The sequence below is a fragment of the Neomonachus schauinslandi genome, chromosome 2 (genome assembly GCF_002201575.2).
Source record: "Neomonachus schauinslandi chromosome 2, ASM220157v2, whole genome shotgun sequence".
NCBI lineage: Eukaryota > Metazoa > Chordata > Mammalia > Carnivora > Phocidae > Neomonachus > Neomonachus schauinslandi.
This window is the reverse complement of record NC_058404.1, coordinates 189788711-189806618: the sequence shown is the minus strand read 5'-3', so window position 1 is coordinate 189806618 and position 17908 is coordinate 189788711.

The window sequence follows — 17908 nt, the reverse complement described above, 5'->3', positions numbered from 1 at the left end:
ACAAGGCCAGGATGACCCAATAGATGACTTTACATACCAGTGTTGTCTGAGTGCACCTGGCCATGGTGAGGTCAGCCCTAGGAACACAGGGACAAGATGTCACACAAGTACTTTGAAGTAGTGAAGCTTTTCATGGTTTAATAGCACCAGGGATGCTGATGGATAGCATTTATATTTTGAAGTTTTCAAAATACTGATTATCAGTTTGAATTCTAATCAGAGGGATTCCGTGGGTACAGTATCTTCTTTCCTTCCTGGAGGTGGGGAGATATGACCAGGACACTACTCTGAACTCATATGATTAAAGGGCTCTGGGTACTTTTTCTTTGTGGAGAAGAACCAAGAAGGCAAAGTTTGAGATGGTGAGAGCAATGGGATAGGATAGGGTGGGAGAAAAACATGAGTCAGGAACACAACTTGGGGAGCTAAAATCATTTCCAACCTAAAGCCAAGTATATAGGTTAACTTATATCTTACCTGTGTAAGGCCCGCTGCCCATAGAACTCTCAACACTGTTATACAAAATGAGTGACTAGTTTATGGCACTGTGACCATATCAGAAAAGGACAAAGCTTTTGATGTTATCTGTCTAGACCTGGATTTAGAACTAAGCTGTTTTATTTTCTATTGGGTGCCCATGACTTACAATTACTATACTCTCAACTATGTGCAAAGGCTCTGTGAAAGTTACGAAGGTGAATCCAACAGGAACTCTGTCCTCAAAGAGCTTATGATTTGGGGCGCCTGGGTGGCTCAGTTGGTTCAGCATCTGCCTTTGGCTTAGGTCATGATCCCAGAGTCCTGGGATCGAGCCCCATGTCGGGTTCCCTGCTCGGTGGGGAGTCTGCTTCTTCCTCTGTCCCTCACCTCACTTGTGCTCTCGATCTCTCTCAAATAAATAAATTAATTAATTAAAAAAACAGCTTATGATTTGAATGGGATATAAGGTATGTACTTTTACCCATGATATAAAGTAGAAAATGGGGGCGCCTGGTTGGCTTAGTCGGAAGAGCATGCGACTCTTGATCACAGGGTCATGCGTTTGAGCCCCACACGGGGTGTAGCAAGTACTTAAATAAATAAAACTTCAAGAAAAAAAAGTAGAAAATGGATAGGATCATGAAAGTGTTATGAAGTGCTATTTAACCCTATATTTTCAGTTTATAATTTCATTCATTTGAAATAATGAGGGCCTCTCATGAGCATCTGAAGACTGTATTACAGCAACTCTAATTTCTTAAGAAAAAATATTTTGTTGCCAAACACATCAAAAGCATATATATCTCCACTTTGGCTGAATTTCTAGCAAGTCTTATGTTTATCTGTTAAAATTAGGCATTAAACATTTAATGCTATTTCTACTAGTAAACAATTTGAATAATTTGTATAATACTTCCTAACTTTCAACCTGATTTTACATCTATTTTCTCATTTGTTCTTTGTAACACTTAGATGTGGTAAGAAAGGTAATAGCATTTCTATTTGACAGATGAGAAGATTAAGGCTCAAGGTCATTGGGTGATTTACCCAAGTTCACCAATGAGGTAGATTTGAAAATAAAATCACAGCTTATTGGTTCCAGCTTCTGTGTTCTTTCTTACAGATTGTGGTTTCCAGCTTTTGGGCTTCACAGTCTTAGAAAGGCTACCCATTTATTAGAAGAGATTAATGAATCCAAATATAACCCAAATACTAGCTGTATACTAAAGAAACATATTCCCACACATATATTCACTATTATTTCTCCACTCAGTTAAGATATTATGGTGACAAATATAATGTAATCTCATTTAAGAATGTAATTCAACTATATGGAGTATACATTATTATTATTAATATTATTAACATGGGAAAGGAATACTTGATGCCTACTTATTTAGAAGGAAAATTACCAACTATTTTAAATAAAATGTAAGTTGACTGAAAACAACATTGCAGAGAAACTCTTTTTTTTTTAACTTCCTGCAGGTCAATCCTTTGGAAGCCTGTGGTTTCTTTGTAGCCCCAAATGCTATTTTTAGTCTGCACCCAAAGGCCTGGAATTCTCATATTGACACTGGTGACCAAATTTTCCTTTTGACCGAGCTGTTGATGAGATAGGATACAGAAGTCTGTGTCTACCTTTATTTTTGCAATTGCTCTTATGAGGTATTATAATATTTATGATTCGGTGATCCAACTAACAAAAAATTTATCTTATAATTTTATATCAGATTAAACAAACTGGTTCTGTTACTATTACATGAAATGATAAAAATCTTTCCATTTAACTCCTCAATAAAAAGAAGCAGCTTTTGAATTGGGTTTTTAAAAAAATCTGTGTTATCTTGGGCCAAAGCAAAACAACAGTAGACCACTGGGAAGAATCCCCATAAGAGAATGGTGAAATAAAAAAGAGAATCATAGGGGCACCTGGTGGCTCAGTTAGTTAAGCGTCTGACTCTTGATTTCGGCTCAGCTCATGATCTCAGGGTTGTGAGATCGAGCCCCACAGCAAGCTCCACAGTGAGCAGAGAGTCGGCTTCAGATTCTCTCTCTCTCTCCCTCTCCCTCTGCCCCTCCCCCCCCAAAAGAGAGAGAATCACATTCGCCCCCTTTTTCCATCCTCCCCTCCACATGTCCCTCATTGCCAGACACTTTTGCCAGTGAAAGGAAGTGATATTAAGAACAATGCTGGTATATACTGGACAGTTGCCCCCTAGCAGACTGGGAATCATGGTCCTCTTATTTCTCACAAGTAGGTATATTTAAAAACAGTTGAAGTATTTTAGAATTCCTTTTCCACTCTCTCACACTTGAACCTTGACTCCCTATATTAAAAAAATGGTACACGGGCACCTGGGTGGCTCAGTTGGTTAAGCGACTGCCTTCGGCTCAGGTCATGATCCTGGAGTCCCTGGATTGAGTCCCGCATTGGGCTCCCTGCTTGGCAGGGAGTCTGCTTCTCCCTCTGACCCTCTCCCCTCTCATGTGCTCTCTCTCTCTCAAATAAATAAATAAAATCTTTAAAAAAAAATGGTACACAAGCTTAGTAGTTGTATTATTCAAAGACTGCAAGAATAGCAATGTCTTCAAATATGTTAGAATGATATTCTCATTGAAAGGGGAACCCTCCTACACTGTTGGTGGGAATGCAAGCTGGTGCAGCCACTCTGGAAAACAGTATGGAGGTTCCTCAAAAAGCTGAAAATAGAGCTACCATATGATCCAGCAATTGCACTACTGGGTATTTACCCCAAAGATACAAAAGTAGGGATCCGAAAGGGTATGTGCACCCCGATGTTTATAGCAGCAATGTCCACAATAGCCAAACTGTGGAAAGAGCCAAGATGACCATCAACAGATGAATGGATAAAGAAGATGTGGTATATATATACAATGGAATATTATGTAGCCATCAAAAGGAATGAGATCTTGCCATTTGCAACGACGTGGATGGAACTGGAGGGTATTATGTTGAGTGAAATAAGTCAAACAGAGAAAGACATGTATCATATGATCTCACTGATATGAGGAATTCTTAATCTCAGGAAACAAACTGAGGGTTGCTGGAGTGGGGGGTGGGGTGGGAGGGATGGGGTGACGGGGTGACTGGGTGATAGACACTGGGGAGGGTATGTGCTCTGGTAAGCGCTGTGAATTGTGCAAGACTGTTGAATCTCAGATCTGTACCTCTGAAACAAATAATGCAATATATGTTAAGAAAAAAAAAAGAAGAAGAAGAAGGTAGCGGGAGGGGAAGAATGAAGCGGGGGAAATCGGAAGGGTAGACGAACCATGAGAGACGATGGACTCCGAAAAACAAACTGAGGGTTCTAGAGGGGAGGGGGGTGGGAGGATGGGTTAGCCTGGTGGTGGGTATTGAGGAGGGCACATTCTGCATGAAGCACTGGGTGTTATGCACAAACAATGAATCATGGAACACGTCAACTAAAACTAATGATGTAATGTATGGGGATTAACATAAGAATAAAAAATAAAATGTTAAAAAAAAAGAATGATATTCTCATTAATCTTTGTGTTTTAGCTCTCTCATAAATCTTAGTACTACAGATAAGTGGTTGACAGAAGCAAGTCTTGTCAAATATGCAAATGAGGGAGAATAATTACAAGAAAAGGTTATTTCTTGATGAATGTGTTCTATTTCTTAAGGGAGTAAAAACCAAATTTAATTAAAATATTTTTTTGTAAAAATTAATGTGAAGATAAATTTTCCCAGTTTGTCTTCATTAAACCCACCATTTTGTGTACTCCACTTTTTGTTTTATTAATTTTATTTGGTTGTGTGTTACCACTTCTTACTAGTTAATTAATGGCTAGTTTATTTTAAAAGATGAAAATGGTTGACTATATTAAAGATTAAAAAATAGAGATTCCCCCTCATAAAATGGATGATGTATGAGACTCCTACAGAAGGTCTAAAAACATCCCAAACAATAATTTATAATGATTTTTGTATTTATTTATTTGATGATTTTTAAATAAAGAAGAAATACAATGTGCTTTAAAAGATGACAAATGCAGGGCGCCTGGGTGGCTCAGTCGGCTAAGTTTCTGCCTTCGGCTCAGGTCATGATCCCAGGGTCCTGGGATAGCCCTGCATTGGGCTCCTTGCTCAGCAGGGAGCCTGCTTCTCCCTCTCCCACTCCCCCTGCTTGTGTTCCTACTTTCACAGTCTCTTTCTCTGTCAAATAAATAAAATCTTAAAAAAAAAAAAATAATAAGATGATGAATGCGATCACATGCATAAACCTTAGCATCTTTTTAGGAATTTAAAAAAGCCAGAACTGGTATGTTTAGAACATTTTTGATATTGAAAGAAGAGATAAAGCAGCTGGGATAGTTTCAAGAATATAGTTGGAATTTTTTTCAGGCTTTTAGATGATTTATCTTTTATTCAAAATTATGTATATTTTTAAAAGTTTGTGCTGTACTTGGGGGCAAACAATATTTAGTCTACTCTCATAATTTATGGTGGTTATTTCTATAAGGTCGTGTGAACACTGAATTAGTGAATACCAAAGCTTTGCTCTAGGGGAAACACAGGATCAGGTTCGTGTGAACCTCTGGTCACAATACTTTCAGCAACTGATCAATCCATAACCTTGTTTTTGAATACACTTTTGAATACCTTCTGTTTGAATACACTTTATTTAATATATATTGATGATTTATTAACATTGAACTCATAGTCAACAGCACTACAAGTTATGCCTGAATAAGGCTTATCTAATACCCGCATTTTCTTCATAAGGGCACATCACAGCCTTCCTGTGCTCACAAACACTAGATAGCACTACAGTGTTATGCTTGGAGGCCGTTGTAAACACCACCCCCTAAAGAAAGGGCACAAAAATGAGAAAAATATGGTACTAAATAAACTATGAAGCAGACTCTTGTTTGTTTACAGTATGGAAGATGAAATAAGAAGGCAGTGTCTTGGGGTGCCTGGGTGGCTCAGTCGGTTAAGCATCTGACTTTGGCTCAGGTCATGATCCTGGGGTCCTGGGATCCAGCCCCACTTTGGGCACCCTGCATAGTGGGGAGTTTGCTTCTCCCTCTCCCTCTAACCCTCCCCCCTGCTCATGCTCTTGGTCACTCTCTCTGTCTCTCTCAAATGAATAAATTAAAAAAAAATCTTTAAAAAAAATAAGGCAGTGTCTTCTCGTTTGCCTTCATTGGAAATATGCGTATCAGTCATCTCAAATTTTTCCAATCTGTGCATGCCTGCAAATGACCATGAGTATCGATTTTAGGGTTACAAATAAATTTTAGCAAGGAGTCAAATTTGCAAATACAGAACCCAAGAATAATGACAATGGACTGTATCTTGTTCACCTTAGCCTTGCTTGTAACTACAATGTTGCCTGCCATATAGTGGGAACTCAACACATGTACATTGAATAAATGGAATAGTATACCTTAATTTTTCAATGAATCCCAATTGTATTGTTTTACACCCTTAAGAAGCTTGTGTTATACTAAGTTTATAAAAGTGAACGTTTTAGAATAATAAGAGTACTTATTTGTTTAATCATTTCCCCTTAGAACTTTGAAGATACTACTCCCTTATGTCTAGAATCTAAAATTGATGCCAATTCTGATGCTAATCTAATTCTCAGTCCTTTGTGGTGGATCTCTTAATTCTCCCCTCTCTCCACATCACCCTCCTTTGGAAACTTTCAGATTTTTTTTCTTTTCCTTGGAATTCTGAAAATTTATATTTATTTAGAGTCTTTGGATTGGAAAATTTATATCTTTCTTTGGTCCTGAGAATTTTTCTTTTATCTCATTGATTATTTCTTCTACATTCTCTCTGCTATTATTTACAGAAATCTTGTTAAATTAGTTCTAACCTTCTGAATCTAGTTGACATATTTCTTGAAGTTTCTCTTATATATTTAACACATTGTCCTTTCATACTGTGTTCTGGGAGCATTACTTGGCTCATTTTTATCTTCAGTTATGTTCATTAGGCTACTCAGTCCATGTGTTGAGTTTTAAAAAGAATTACACATATATATTCATTTTGAGTTAATTTTTATAGATGATATTAGGGAGAAGGTACTACCTCATTCTTTTGCATACGGATATCCAGTTGTTCCAGCACTATTAGTTAAAATGATTATTCTTTCCCCATTGAATTTTCTCGGCACCCTTGTTGAAGATCAGTTGACCATAAACGCAAGGGTTTCTTTCTGGATTCCCAATTCTATCCCATTGATCTATATGTTTGTTCTTATGTCAGTATCTCACCGTTTTGTTTACTGTAGCTTCATATTAAGTTTTGAAATCAGCAGGGTTTCCAATTTTGTTTTTTGTCAAGATTGATTTGGCTTTTCTGGTCCCTTGTGTTCCTATGTGAATTTTAGAATTAACTTGCAATTTCTGCAAAAATGTTGCTGAGATTTTTATAGGGATTGTGTTGAATGTGTGGATCAATGGGAGGAGTATTTCAATATTAATAATACGAAGACTTCCAAATTCATAAACATATGTCTTTCCATTTGGTTAGATTTTCTTTATTTGTTTTGAACAATGTTTTGCAGTTTTCAGTGTATAAGTCTTGCACTTCTTTTGTTAATTTTTTTCTAAGTGTTTTGTTTGTTTAGATGCTATTATAAGTGGAATTATTTTTTTAACTTTATATGTGTATTGTTCATTGCTAGTATATAGAAGACTAAGTGATTTTCATAAACTGATCTTGTATCCTGCAACATTGTTGAATGCATTTATTATAATAATGTATGTGTGTGTACTACTTAGGACTTTCTGTTTGCATGGCCATGTCATCTGTGAATAAGATAATTTTACTTCTTTCTTTCCTTTTATTTGTTTTTCTTGCCTAATGTCCCTAGCTAGAACCTCCAGTACAATGTTGAATATAAATGGTGAGAGTGGACATCTTTGTCTTATTCCTAATCATAAGGGGAAAAACATTCAGTCTTTCACTATTAAGTATGATGTTAGTTCTGTTTTGTTTTTCAGAGTTCCATGATCAGATTGAGGAGGAGTTCCTCTCTATTCCTAGTTTGTTGAGTATTTTATCCTAACTGGAAATCCAATTTTGTCAAATGCCTTTTCTACATCTATTGAGATGACATGAATGATTCCCAGTAAAAGCCTTGGACTCCAAAATTTGGGCGAGCTTCACTGTTGGGCAATACTCAGCAAATGTTGTCATAGTCATTGTTGGGAAAGTTAAGCATTGTCCATGTGATCCCACTGGGGGAATACAGATGGAAGCTTGTCTCTCCTGGACCCTGCCCTATGTGTTTTTTCCGTTCCTGATTTTAATCTGTATCTTTTTTTCTGTAATAAGATGTAATCATGAGTATAACAGGTTTTCTGAGTTCTCTGAGTCCCTCTAGTGAATCATGAGCCAGAGAGTGGTCTTGGGGACCCTCAACACAGCTGCTTTAAAATCTTTGTCTGGTAAGTCCAATGTTCAGACTTCCTCAGAAACAGTTTTTACTACTAACTGTGTGTGTGTGCGTGCGTGTGTGTGGCCATACTTTCCTGTTTCTTTTGATGTCTCACAATTTTTTGTTGAAAATTGGACATTTAAAATAATGAATGTGGCAATTCTGGAATCCAGAATTCCCGCTTCCCCGTGGCTTGTGTTGTTTATGTTTATTGTTGTTGGAGTTTGTTGTTGTAGTAATTTTTCTGAACTAATTCTGTAAAGTCACTATTTTTTGGTCATGTGTGGCCACTGAAGTCTCTGCTCAGTTAGCTTGGTGGCCAACTAAAGATTAGGCATTTCCTTGAACGCTCTGAACCAGTAATTCTCCCTGCCTTTGCCAAAGGGTTCTGTGTGCACGTTTGGCAGTTTCCACATTCTGGTAGTTACAGCTCTGCCTCAGCCTTCACTTCCTACTTCACAGAGTCTCAAGCTCAGTCAAAGGTCAGAGATAAGGGCCTTCTCAGGTCTTTCCTGGGTATGTACACAGTACTGTGCGTGCACTTTGCCGTCTAGATTTCCAGGAATATGTGGGAGCTTTCAAAGCCCTTCTATGGACATCTCATTACTTAGATTTAAAAAAATATTTTTTTGAATTTTTTTAGTTAGTTTCTTGTTTGCCACGGCTGTTAATCCCAACCCAGGCAGCTGTAATATTAAAGAATTGCCACTGATTTTTTTTTCAATAAGTGCACTGTAGGAAGATCTGTTCACATTGATTGAGCTCCTGAGTCAGGTCAAGTAAAGATAAGTCCTGTGAGTGGGGATTTCTAGGTATTTTAAAATTATACCTGGGATTTAGTTCATAGCGATATGAATGAATGATGACATGCAGAGGCCAATGCCACTGAAAGAAGAATTTTTTAACGTACATTTCTTGATAGAAGGGGGCCCACCATACCATGTAGAGCCGTAGGGAAAATACCAGGGTCGGTTAGGTAGAAGCAGGAATGAGGGGAAGACCTCAGATGGAACATGTATTGAGGTTTCTGAAGGCAAAGCAAGGCAAGGCAGAACAAACAGTTTAGAATTGGCCAGTATGAATAATTCTGGCTTACCCTGGGCTATAGGTGTGGTCTCTAGTTGCCTGGTAACTGGACCTAAGATGATTTAGGGCAGGGGAAATATTGGCTTGGTGTATGAGAATCAGATAAGAAAGTGGGTAGGGACCCAGGTTTGGATCTGCACATGAAAGGAGAATTTCAAGGAAGCTGACATGCAGGAGAATGAGAAACATGTGGCTGACAGTTTGGCCCTATGTCTAGTGAATGCCCAATAGACATGCAGAGTCTAAGAACACACTGTTAGAACACCAGGGAGCTGCCAGGCAGCTCAAATGATGATAATTCTCTTGTAATGGAGATTTTGGGGGGATTTCAAGTATATTCTGTCCCTTCCATTGGCTGTGGGATGCTGTTTCTCATAAGTATTATAGTTGCAGGGCTGTTGGTTTTCAAGCCTACTCTGGAGCTAGGGGGCGGGGATGGGAACAGGGTAAGTTAAAGCACCATAAACTTACCATTCTTACTGAAAACCAGTCATTTTTCTTTAATAAACACTCCTTGGGTTGTTTCAAGCCTTTTGTTAATTTTCAGAGTTCTGAAAATGTTAATAATTTAGATAATATTTGCCAGTGTGCTCATTGCTTTTATGGAGGAGCAGATTTTCGGAGATGCTGCTATTCCAGAACTGTTTTCCCTTCTCTTTTGTTGAGTTCGTGATGTTTAGAGACGCTTGCTGGCTGTTTATCTTTGTGTTTGAGAAATCCTTAGTGCTTCAGTGTGAATCATAATTTTGGGTACAGAATTTGGTGATTATGGGTGAAAGGCAAGATGCATATACAGGCAGGGTATGTTGGACTTGTGGATATGGGGGCTTGGGTAGAACTAGCTATCTGGGCACTGTCCTAACTCTCCATCACAAGCATGTCCATAGACCAGAGCCATGAATCTACTGTTCATTTTTCAGTATGAAGAAGCACAGAGAAGGGCTGACTTGCATAGCTGCTCCGATTGTAATTCCCAACTAACACCCTGTTGGGAGTGAAAGGGCTTCTCCTGCTCCTTGTACTAATTATATCTGACCTGGAACACTGATAGGAATTCCATAGCATTCTTCTGAGTATATTTCGTGCTGTGATTTCCTTTGCTTTTTACCTTTCAGTGACTCCTCCAAATTTCTGGTCTACTGATGATGTGCTTACTTCTGGTCCGCAGATAAAAAAATTATTTCTTCATCCTTTTCTTTTTCTTCTCCCTTTTCATCCCCACTGCTCTTCTTCATCCCCACATTCTCCTCTTCCTTTCCCCCTCTTCTTGCTATATATTTCTTCTGTCATTTCTAGAGATTTGGGGCGGGGAGGGGGGAAAGCTACCCTGGTCCACCACCATCTTAATCCAAGTCTGAGCATTCTGTACAATAATGAAATATAAAAAACACCTTCAGTGAAGAATGATTAATTAAATTGCAGTACACAAACATAGTGATACATCATACAACCATGAAATATATATGTTCCAAGAATGCTGAAGTCTGTGCTAAATGTGTGATACATTAAGTATAAAAAGAAGCTTCAAGACTGTATTTATAGTATGATGATAATAATAAACAAATCATTACTAAATTCCTGGGAAAAAAAAACCAGGTGGGATATGCCAGAATATTATCCAAACACCAGTCATGTTATTGTAAAATACGTCCTATCATTTAAAGGTTAATGGCTAGCGGTTAAGCCAGTTCCTGTAACTCCTTACATGCGGTGGTCCCAAGATAATCTGTCATTTCGTTTCTGACTATTCTCCCCCTTGCTTGTGCATCTATGGCCACACCGACTTCCTTTTTGTTTCTTGAACTTATCAAACTTGCTTCTACCTCAGGGCTTTTCTCTTTATGGTTTCCTATGCATGGTACGTTCTCTCCCCAGGCATTCCCATAGCTTAGTCCCTTATTTCATTCAGGCTTCTGATCAAGCTTCACCTGATCAGACCATCCCATAAAAATAGCATTGCTGTCTTTAGTATCACTCTCTGCCCCCTTCTTTCCTTTGTAACACATTACTGTTTAAAGAGATTTCTTCATTTCTTCCCCCACTAGAAGATGCATGCTGTGGGGTGCCTGGGTGGCTCAGTCGTTAAGCATCTGCCTTCAGCTCAGGTCATGATCCCAGAGTCCTGGGATCGAGCCCAGCATAGGGCTCCCTGCTCTGCGGGAGGCCTGCTTCTCCCTCTCCCACTCCCCCTGCTTGTGTTCCCTCTCTCGCTGCCTCTCTCTTCAAATAAATAAATAAAAATCTAAAAAAAAAAAAAAAGAAGATGCATGCTATGAAATCAGTGACTTTGTTGTGTTCACTGTTCTGTCTTCTGGTCTTAGAACAGTGCCTGAACATAGTAGGTACTTAATAAACGTGAAATAAATTTTTTTGTGAATGAATATCTGACACAAAATAGGCAACTTGTTACTTTAGCCTATTGTTTTAATTAACAAAATATGTTTGGAACCTAACTTCCTATTGGTCTGAGGAGTTAATATGTAGTATGGAAATAATAATGTTTATATAAAATGTAGATATTTAAACTCAGTTTTTTTCTTTTTCTTTCTTTTTTTTTTTGAAAGAGGGAGGGATAGGCGGAGGGACGGACGGAGAGGGAGAAAGAGAATCTTAAGCAGGCTTCACACCCAGCACAGAGCCCGATGTGGGGCTTGATCTCACAACCCTGAGATCATGACCTGAGCTGAAATCAAGAGTTGGACACTTAACTGACTGAGCCACCCAGGTACCCCTAAACTCAGTTTTTACAAATCATACTTTTTCTAAGAACTGCTAGCAATGAATAAAGCTCCGTTCTATTACAGGGTTGGCTTTTTGATTTGTCAGAAAAATTAAATAAGGTAAATGAATATATAATCATTTGTTGAGCGCCCACTATATTGTGTTTTTATGTATAATCTTAATTAATATTTGTTGCACACATGTGAAACAGAGATTATTACCCCCAATTTGCAGATGAGGAACTTGAGGCCAAGAGGATAAATCATTTGACAAAAGTAATGAAAAAAGTCACAGAGTCTAGATTCAAACCTATGTGTTCAAGCTCTAAATTCATTGCTTTCTCCCTAGATTGATTCACTGATTTAGAAAATATTTATTGACCTCCTCTGTGCTAGGCTCTGTTTTATACAGTAGGGATATGGCAGTGACCAAAGCAGAAAAAAACCTTGTGTGTTGTTATATTCTAGTGTTGGCAACACAAGAGACAGAAAAACAACAGTAAGTTAATAAGTAAAAAGCATATGAGATGCCCGATTAGATGGTGACTAGTGCCATGGAGAAAATGAAGCAGAGAAAATAGGAGGTGCTGGACGGGGTATTGATGGTGATGGAGTTAGCATTTTATTTTTATTTATTTATGTTTTTTTTAGAGAGGGAGAGAGAGAATCCCATGCAGGCTCCATGCCCAGCACTGAGTCTGATGCAACCCTGAGATCATGACCTGAGGGGAAGTCAAGAGTTGAATGCTTAACTGACTGAGCCACCCAGGTGTCCTGATTTAGCATTTTAAATAATGTGGTTGGGAAAGACTTAACTGAGAAAATGATATCTGAACTTCGATCATCTGGGTGAAAGAGCATCCTGAGCAGAGCACTAGCAAGTGTAAAGGCTCTGAGGCTACCGTGTGTTTGATGTATTTGAGAAAAATCAAGGAAGCCAGTGTGGCTGGAGTGGAAGAAACAAGGTGGAGAGTAATAGGAGATCAGTGTCAGGCAGGTAAAGGAGAGGGAATTTGATAGTTAAAGGCTTTGTAGGGGAACTTAAGGACTTTGGCATTTACTGTGTGAATAAACAGAGGAGCTTTTGGACAGGTTTGAGCAGAAGAATGAGGTGATAAGATTTATATGTTAAAAGGATTCATGTGATTTATGTTTACTGAACAGATGTGCCTTGGAAGACCAAAAGTTTAGTTTTTATCCATCTTAAGTTTGAGATGCCTGACATCTCAAGTAGAAATATTGAGCAGGCAATCAAACACAGAGTGTGGAATCCAAGGGAGAGGTCTGAGCTAGAGATATAAATTTGGAAATTGTCAGCATATTGATGGTATTTAAAGTAATACATTTGCATGAGAGCACCTAGGGAATGAGTGAAGATGGGAAAGAGGTCCAAAGATTGAAACCTGGGGCTCCAACATTAAGAACTATAGAAGAGACTGAGAAGGAGCATCCCAGGACGCAGTAAGACAACCAGGAGAATGACATGTCCTAGAAGCTGAGAGAAACAAGTGCTGAAAGGAGGAGTGAATAGTCAACTGGGTAAAATGGCCCAGAACTGGTGTATGTGGAAGGAAGAGGAGAGAGAGAAATATTTGGAGATGTGCCCCTTTGTTTCAGCTTAGAGAATTTTCTTCCTCCCCAAATCCTCTCTAAGTTGAGCCATGTGGTGATGTAAGGTGATGGGCTGGGTTGGGTGCCATGGGTGACTTGTTTTTGGTATGTGTAATCCCCCTGTCCCTTCTCTGCCCTGATTACTGAAGATCCTGGCGAGGAATATATCCGTGGGGATCTGTGCATTTGCTATGTCTGGCTTGTAGACGAGTAAATACAAATGCTGCTTTATCAATTTACAGTACAATTGCTCTGTGGCCAAAAGCAGAGTTGGAAGTCAGCCTCCAACTGCCTCCAGGATAGAGGCCAAACTCTTCTGCATGCCATATCTGTCTTCATCAGATGGCTTCATTTGTTGCCATCCTCCCACTTTTCCACCTCCTCTACCTTCCCCTCCTTCTTTTCCCCCTACCACACACCCCCTTGCTCCATTCACACTGGACTTCATGCTCTTTCTAGGCACACTGTGCTTTTCCACTGCTCTGCCCTTCACACATGCTATTCCTTATGCTTGCAATGCCCTTACCTGCTTTTCTGTTCAGGAAAGCATTACTGGTCCTTGGAAGCCCAGCTCATTTGGAATTTCTACTGTGAAGTCTTTCGGATCCCCAGGCTGGAATATTTTTTTCTTTCTCTGCTTACTCCTCTATGGAATTTTCACAGTGTATGGATTTGTTTATGTCTGACATTTCTCATTGGATTTTATGGTCCCCATAGTCAAGGATCTTACTAATCTCAATATTCCCTACTCTACCTGGCACATAGGAAACAGAGCAGAGATTCTTCTAGAAGGAAAACACCCACTCTAGGGATGCTCTGAAATTATGACTCACTTCCTGGGAACTACATGGAAAGGAAGATGTGAAACCCCATTTTCCGTCTATTCCTTAGGGATCTGCATCCTTTGAACTTATTTTGTTGTGTCTGCTTCTCATCTCTTTGTTGGAAGCAAAAGGAAATAGGCACCTCATGCTTCTTCATTGAACAAAGAATCCCCCACCCCCTACCCTCCAGCCCAGGACATGTCCAGGTCTTTTAATACAGCAATTCCAGCGTATATCCCATTTCTGATGAGCTAGTACATTTATATGTCACTCAAATATTCACTCCTATTACAAATGCTCAACTTCAGCCAGCAGGCTGGGAGCTGCTGTTACTGGTAACCCAGTGTCCTGTGCCAGGTTCTGGCTATATGGGAGCCCCCTCGACAGGTCAGCTTCCCTGCCAGGCTGCTTTTGTGAGCTGGAGGCTATTTCTTCACAGCAAGTCCTCTGGAATAGTTGCCCAGGGCTCCGCTCTATGGCAAGGGATGAGGATGGGGACAGGATTGCTTCTCATCGTTCCTTCCACTGCCCATGCTGCTTTGGGTTTGCCTGCCAGAGCTGCTAATTGCTGGTAAGAAACCACTTCTCCCAGTTGTTGAAAGAACTAGAATTGGTAGTAAAAATGAAAATATAACAGGAGAAATCTCTGATTCTAGGACTGGGGCAGGAAATAATACAAGATGAGCCTGGTGCATCTTATAGTGCCCAAAAGTAAGGAAGAGCCAAAAAAAAAAAAAAAGCTCCCTTAAAAACCCACATTGAAAGATGTATGTCATTGGGGCACAAGAAGCAACTGAAAGAGATGCCAGTAGCAAAAGCTGGAACAATTTAAATCAAATAAATTTAATTTTAATAATTTAAAATAATTCAATTTTAAATAATTTAATTAAAAAATAAAAGTAGTATTGGATTATAACCCAAAGTATACAATAAATATCCATGAGTCTACACTGACACAGATAAATGATCAAATAAATAAATAAATGAGGGAGAAGAGACAAATCTCCAATGCAGAAAATATCCAAATAAGTTGTGTAGATACTCCACCCTAAAGAAGGGGAACATGACTTCTCACTCTTTTTTTTTTTTTTTTAAGATTTCATTTATTGGGCGCCTGGGTGGCTCAGATGGTTAAGCGTCTGCCTTCGGCTCAGGTCATGATCCCAGGGTCCTGGGATCGAGTCCCGCATCGGGCTCTCTGCTCCTTGGGAGCCTGCTTCTCCCTCTGCCTCTCTCTCTCTGTCTGTCTCTCATGAATAAATAAATAAAATCTTTAAAAAAAAAAGATTTCATTTATTTATTTGAGAGAGAGAGTGAGAGCAAGAGAGAGAGAGAACACACAAGTGGGGTGAAGGGCAGAGGGAGAAGCAGACTCCCCGCTAAGCAGGGAGCCCGATGCTGAGCTTGATCCCAGGACCATGACCTGAGCCGAAAGCAGACGCTTAACTGACTGAGCCACCCAGGTGCCCCACTTCTTACTCTTTAAGTGTGGGCTGCACACATTGGCTTCTTTACAAAATGTAGGCAGTACAAAAAGGCAGAAAAAGTAACTTTGTAGAGGATAAACCTGACAAACACTACTTCAGCCAGCTGATCAAGGTTGACATCAACAATAATTAGTTATGTTGATGGTATGTAGCCTTGATATGATGAGATGAAAAGGGCCCTTCCTCTCTGTAATCATCATCTCTCAAACCCATAACCCCAGCCTAAACATGAGAAAAACATCAGACACATGTTTGGGGCATCCTATAATACACCTAATCAGTACTACTCAAAACTGTCTAGGTCATAAAAACAAGGAAAGTCTGAGAAACTGTCACAGCCAAGAAGAGGCTAAAGGGACATGATAAGTAAATGCATTGAGTGCGGTATCCTGGATGGGATCCTGTAACAGCAAAAGAACATTAGGTAAAAACTAAGGAAATCTTAATAAAGTATGGATTTTGTTTAATAATAATGTATCGATATTGACTTATTAATTGTAACAAAGCTACCACACTAATGTAAGATGTAATAATAGGGTGTATTGTATGTTAGGAAGGGTCTGGGGGGAACGTGGGAATGTTGTACTATTTGCTCAATTTCTCTGTAAATCTAAAATTGTTCTAAAAAATCTATTAAAGTGCGCCTGGGTGGCTCAGTCGGTTAAGCGGCTGCCTTCGGCTCAGGTCATGATCCCGGGGTCCTGGGATCGAGCCCCACGTCGGGCTCCCTGCTCAGTGGGGAGCCTGCTTCTCCCTCTCCCTCTGCCTGCCGCTCTGCCTACTTGTGCTCTCTCTCTCTCTGTCAAATAAATAAATAAAATCTTAAAAAAAAATAACAATAAAAAATCTATTAAAAAAACAGGAGAAAAAGAGGAAAAAAGGCATAAGGGCCCACTGTGGTGGTACAGGTGTGTAGAATTGAGTGTGTGTACGCACACACACACACACACACATACGTGCGCACAGAGATCAACACCTTATGAAAACCTGGTAAAATGAAGGCTAAGATATTGCAAAGAAATTATGATGTATCACCTGCATTTTACTTCACACATCCTCCTAGTAAGTCTTTGGCCACCACTGATTCTCATGACCATGATCTCTTCGAGAGAGAGGGAGAGAAATAGGAAAGGATCTGCTGGGTGCTGTGCCTCCTTGGAATACTTCCCATTTTCTTGAAACCTACCTATTGTTTAAGGTTTTGTTTATTATGGTTTAGGTACTATGAAGAGAGGTGAGGGAGAGAGTTAAGTAGCTCATAGGCCAGACTCGTGGGATCTCCCAACCCTCACTCTTCAAATTCACAATTGCCTTAAATGGAAAGGAGAGCATATACTCTGTTGAAGGAAAATATCATTCCATATGATATGTGTAATATGCCCTCCTGATATATCAGTATGGTCCAGCAATGGTCTCAAATCCTCAAGAATGTTAAATTGAATTACTGAGAAGGACAAATGTTTGGCAAAATGGTAAACAAAAACAAAACAAAAAAAAAAGAGAAAGAAAAGAAAGAAAGACAGACTTTTGGGGACTTTAGGTTCAGAGTTAGCTGTGCCTAAATTGAGATATAAGAGAAACTGAAGGGTTGTTAAAGACTATAACAATATCACTCTGCATCAGGGAAATACAAATCAAAACCACAATGAGATACCACCTCACACCAGTCAGAATGGCTAAAATTGACAACTCAAGAAACAACAGATGGTAGAAAGGATGTGGAGAAAGGGCAACCCTCTTACACTGTTGGTGGGAACACAAACAGGTGCAACCACTCTGGAAAACAGTATGGAGGTTCCTCAAAAAGTTAAAAATAGAGCTACCCTATTACCCAGTAATTGCACCATTAGGTATTTATCCAAATGATATAAACATAGTAATTCGAAACGGCACACGCACCCCAACGTTTATAGCAGCAATGTCCACAATAGCCAAACTATGTAAAGAGCCCAGATGTCCATCAACAGATGAATGGATAAAGAAGATGTGGTATATTTTCAGCCATAAAAAAGAATGAAATCTTGCCATTTGCAATGATGTGGATGAAGCTAGAGGATATTATGCTAAGCGAAATAAGTCTGTTAGAGAAAGACAACCACCATATGATTTCACTCATATGTGGAATTTAAGAAACAAACAGATGAACACAGGGAAAGGGAAGGAAAAATAAAGTAAGATGAAAACAGAGAGGAAGGCAAATCATAAGAGACTCAACTCTAGGAAACAAAGAGGGTTTCTGGAGGGGAGGTGGGCAT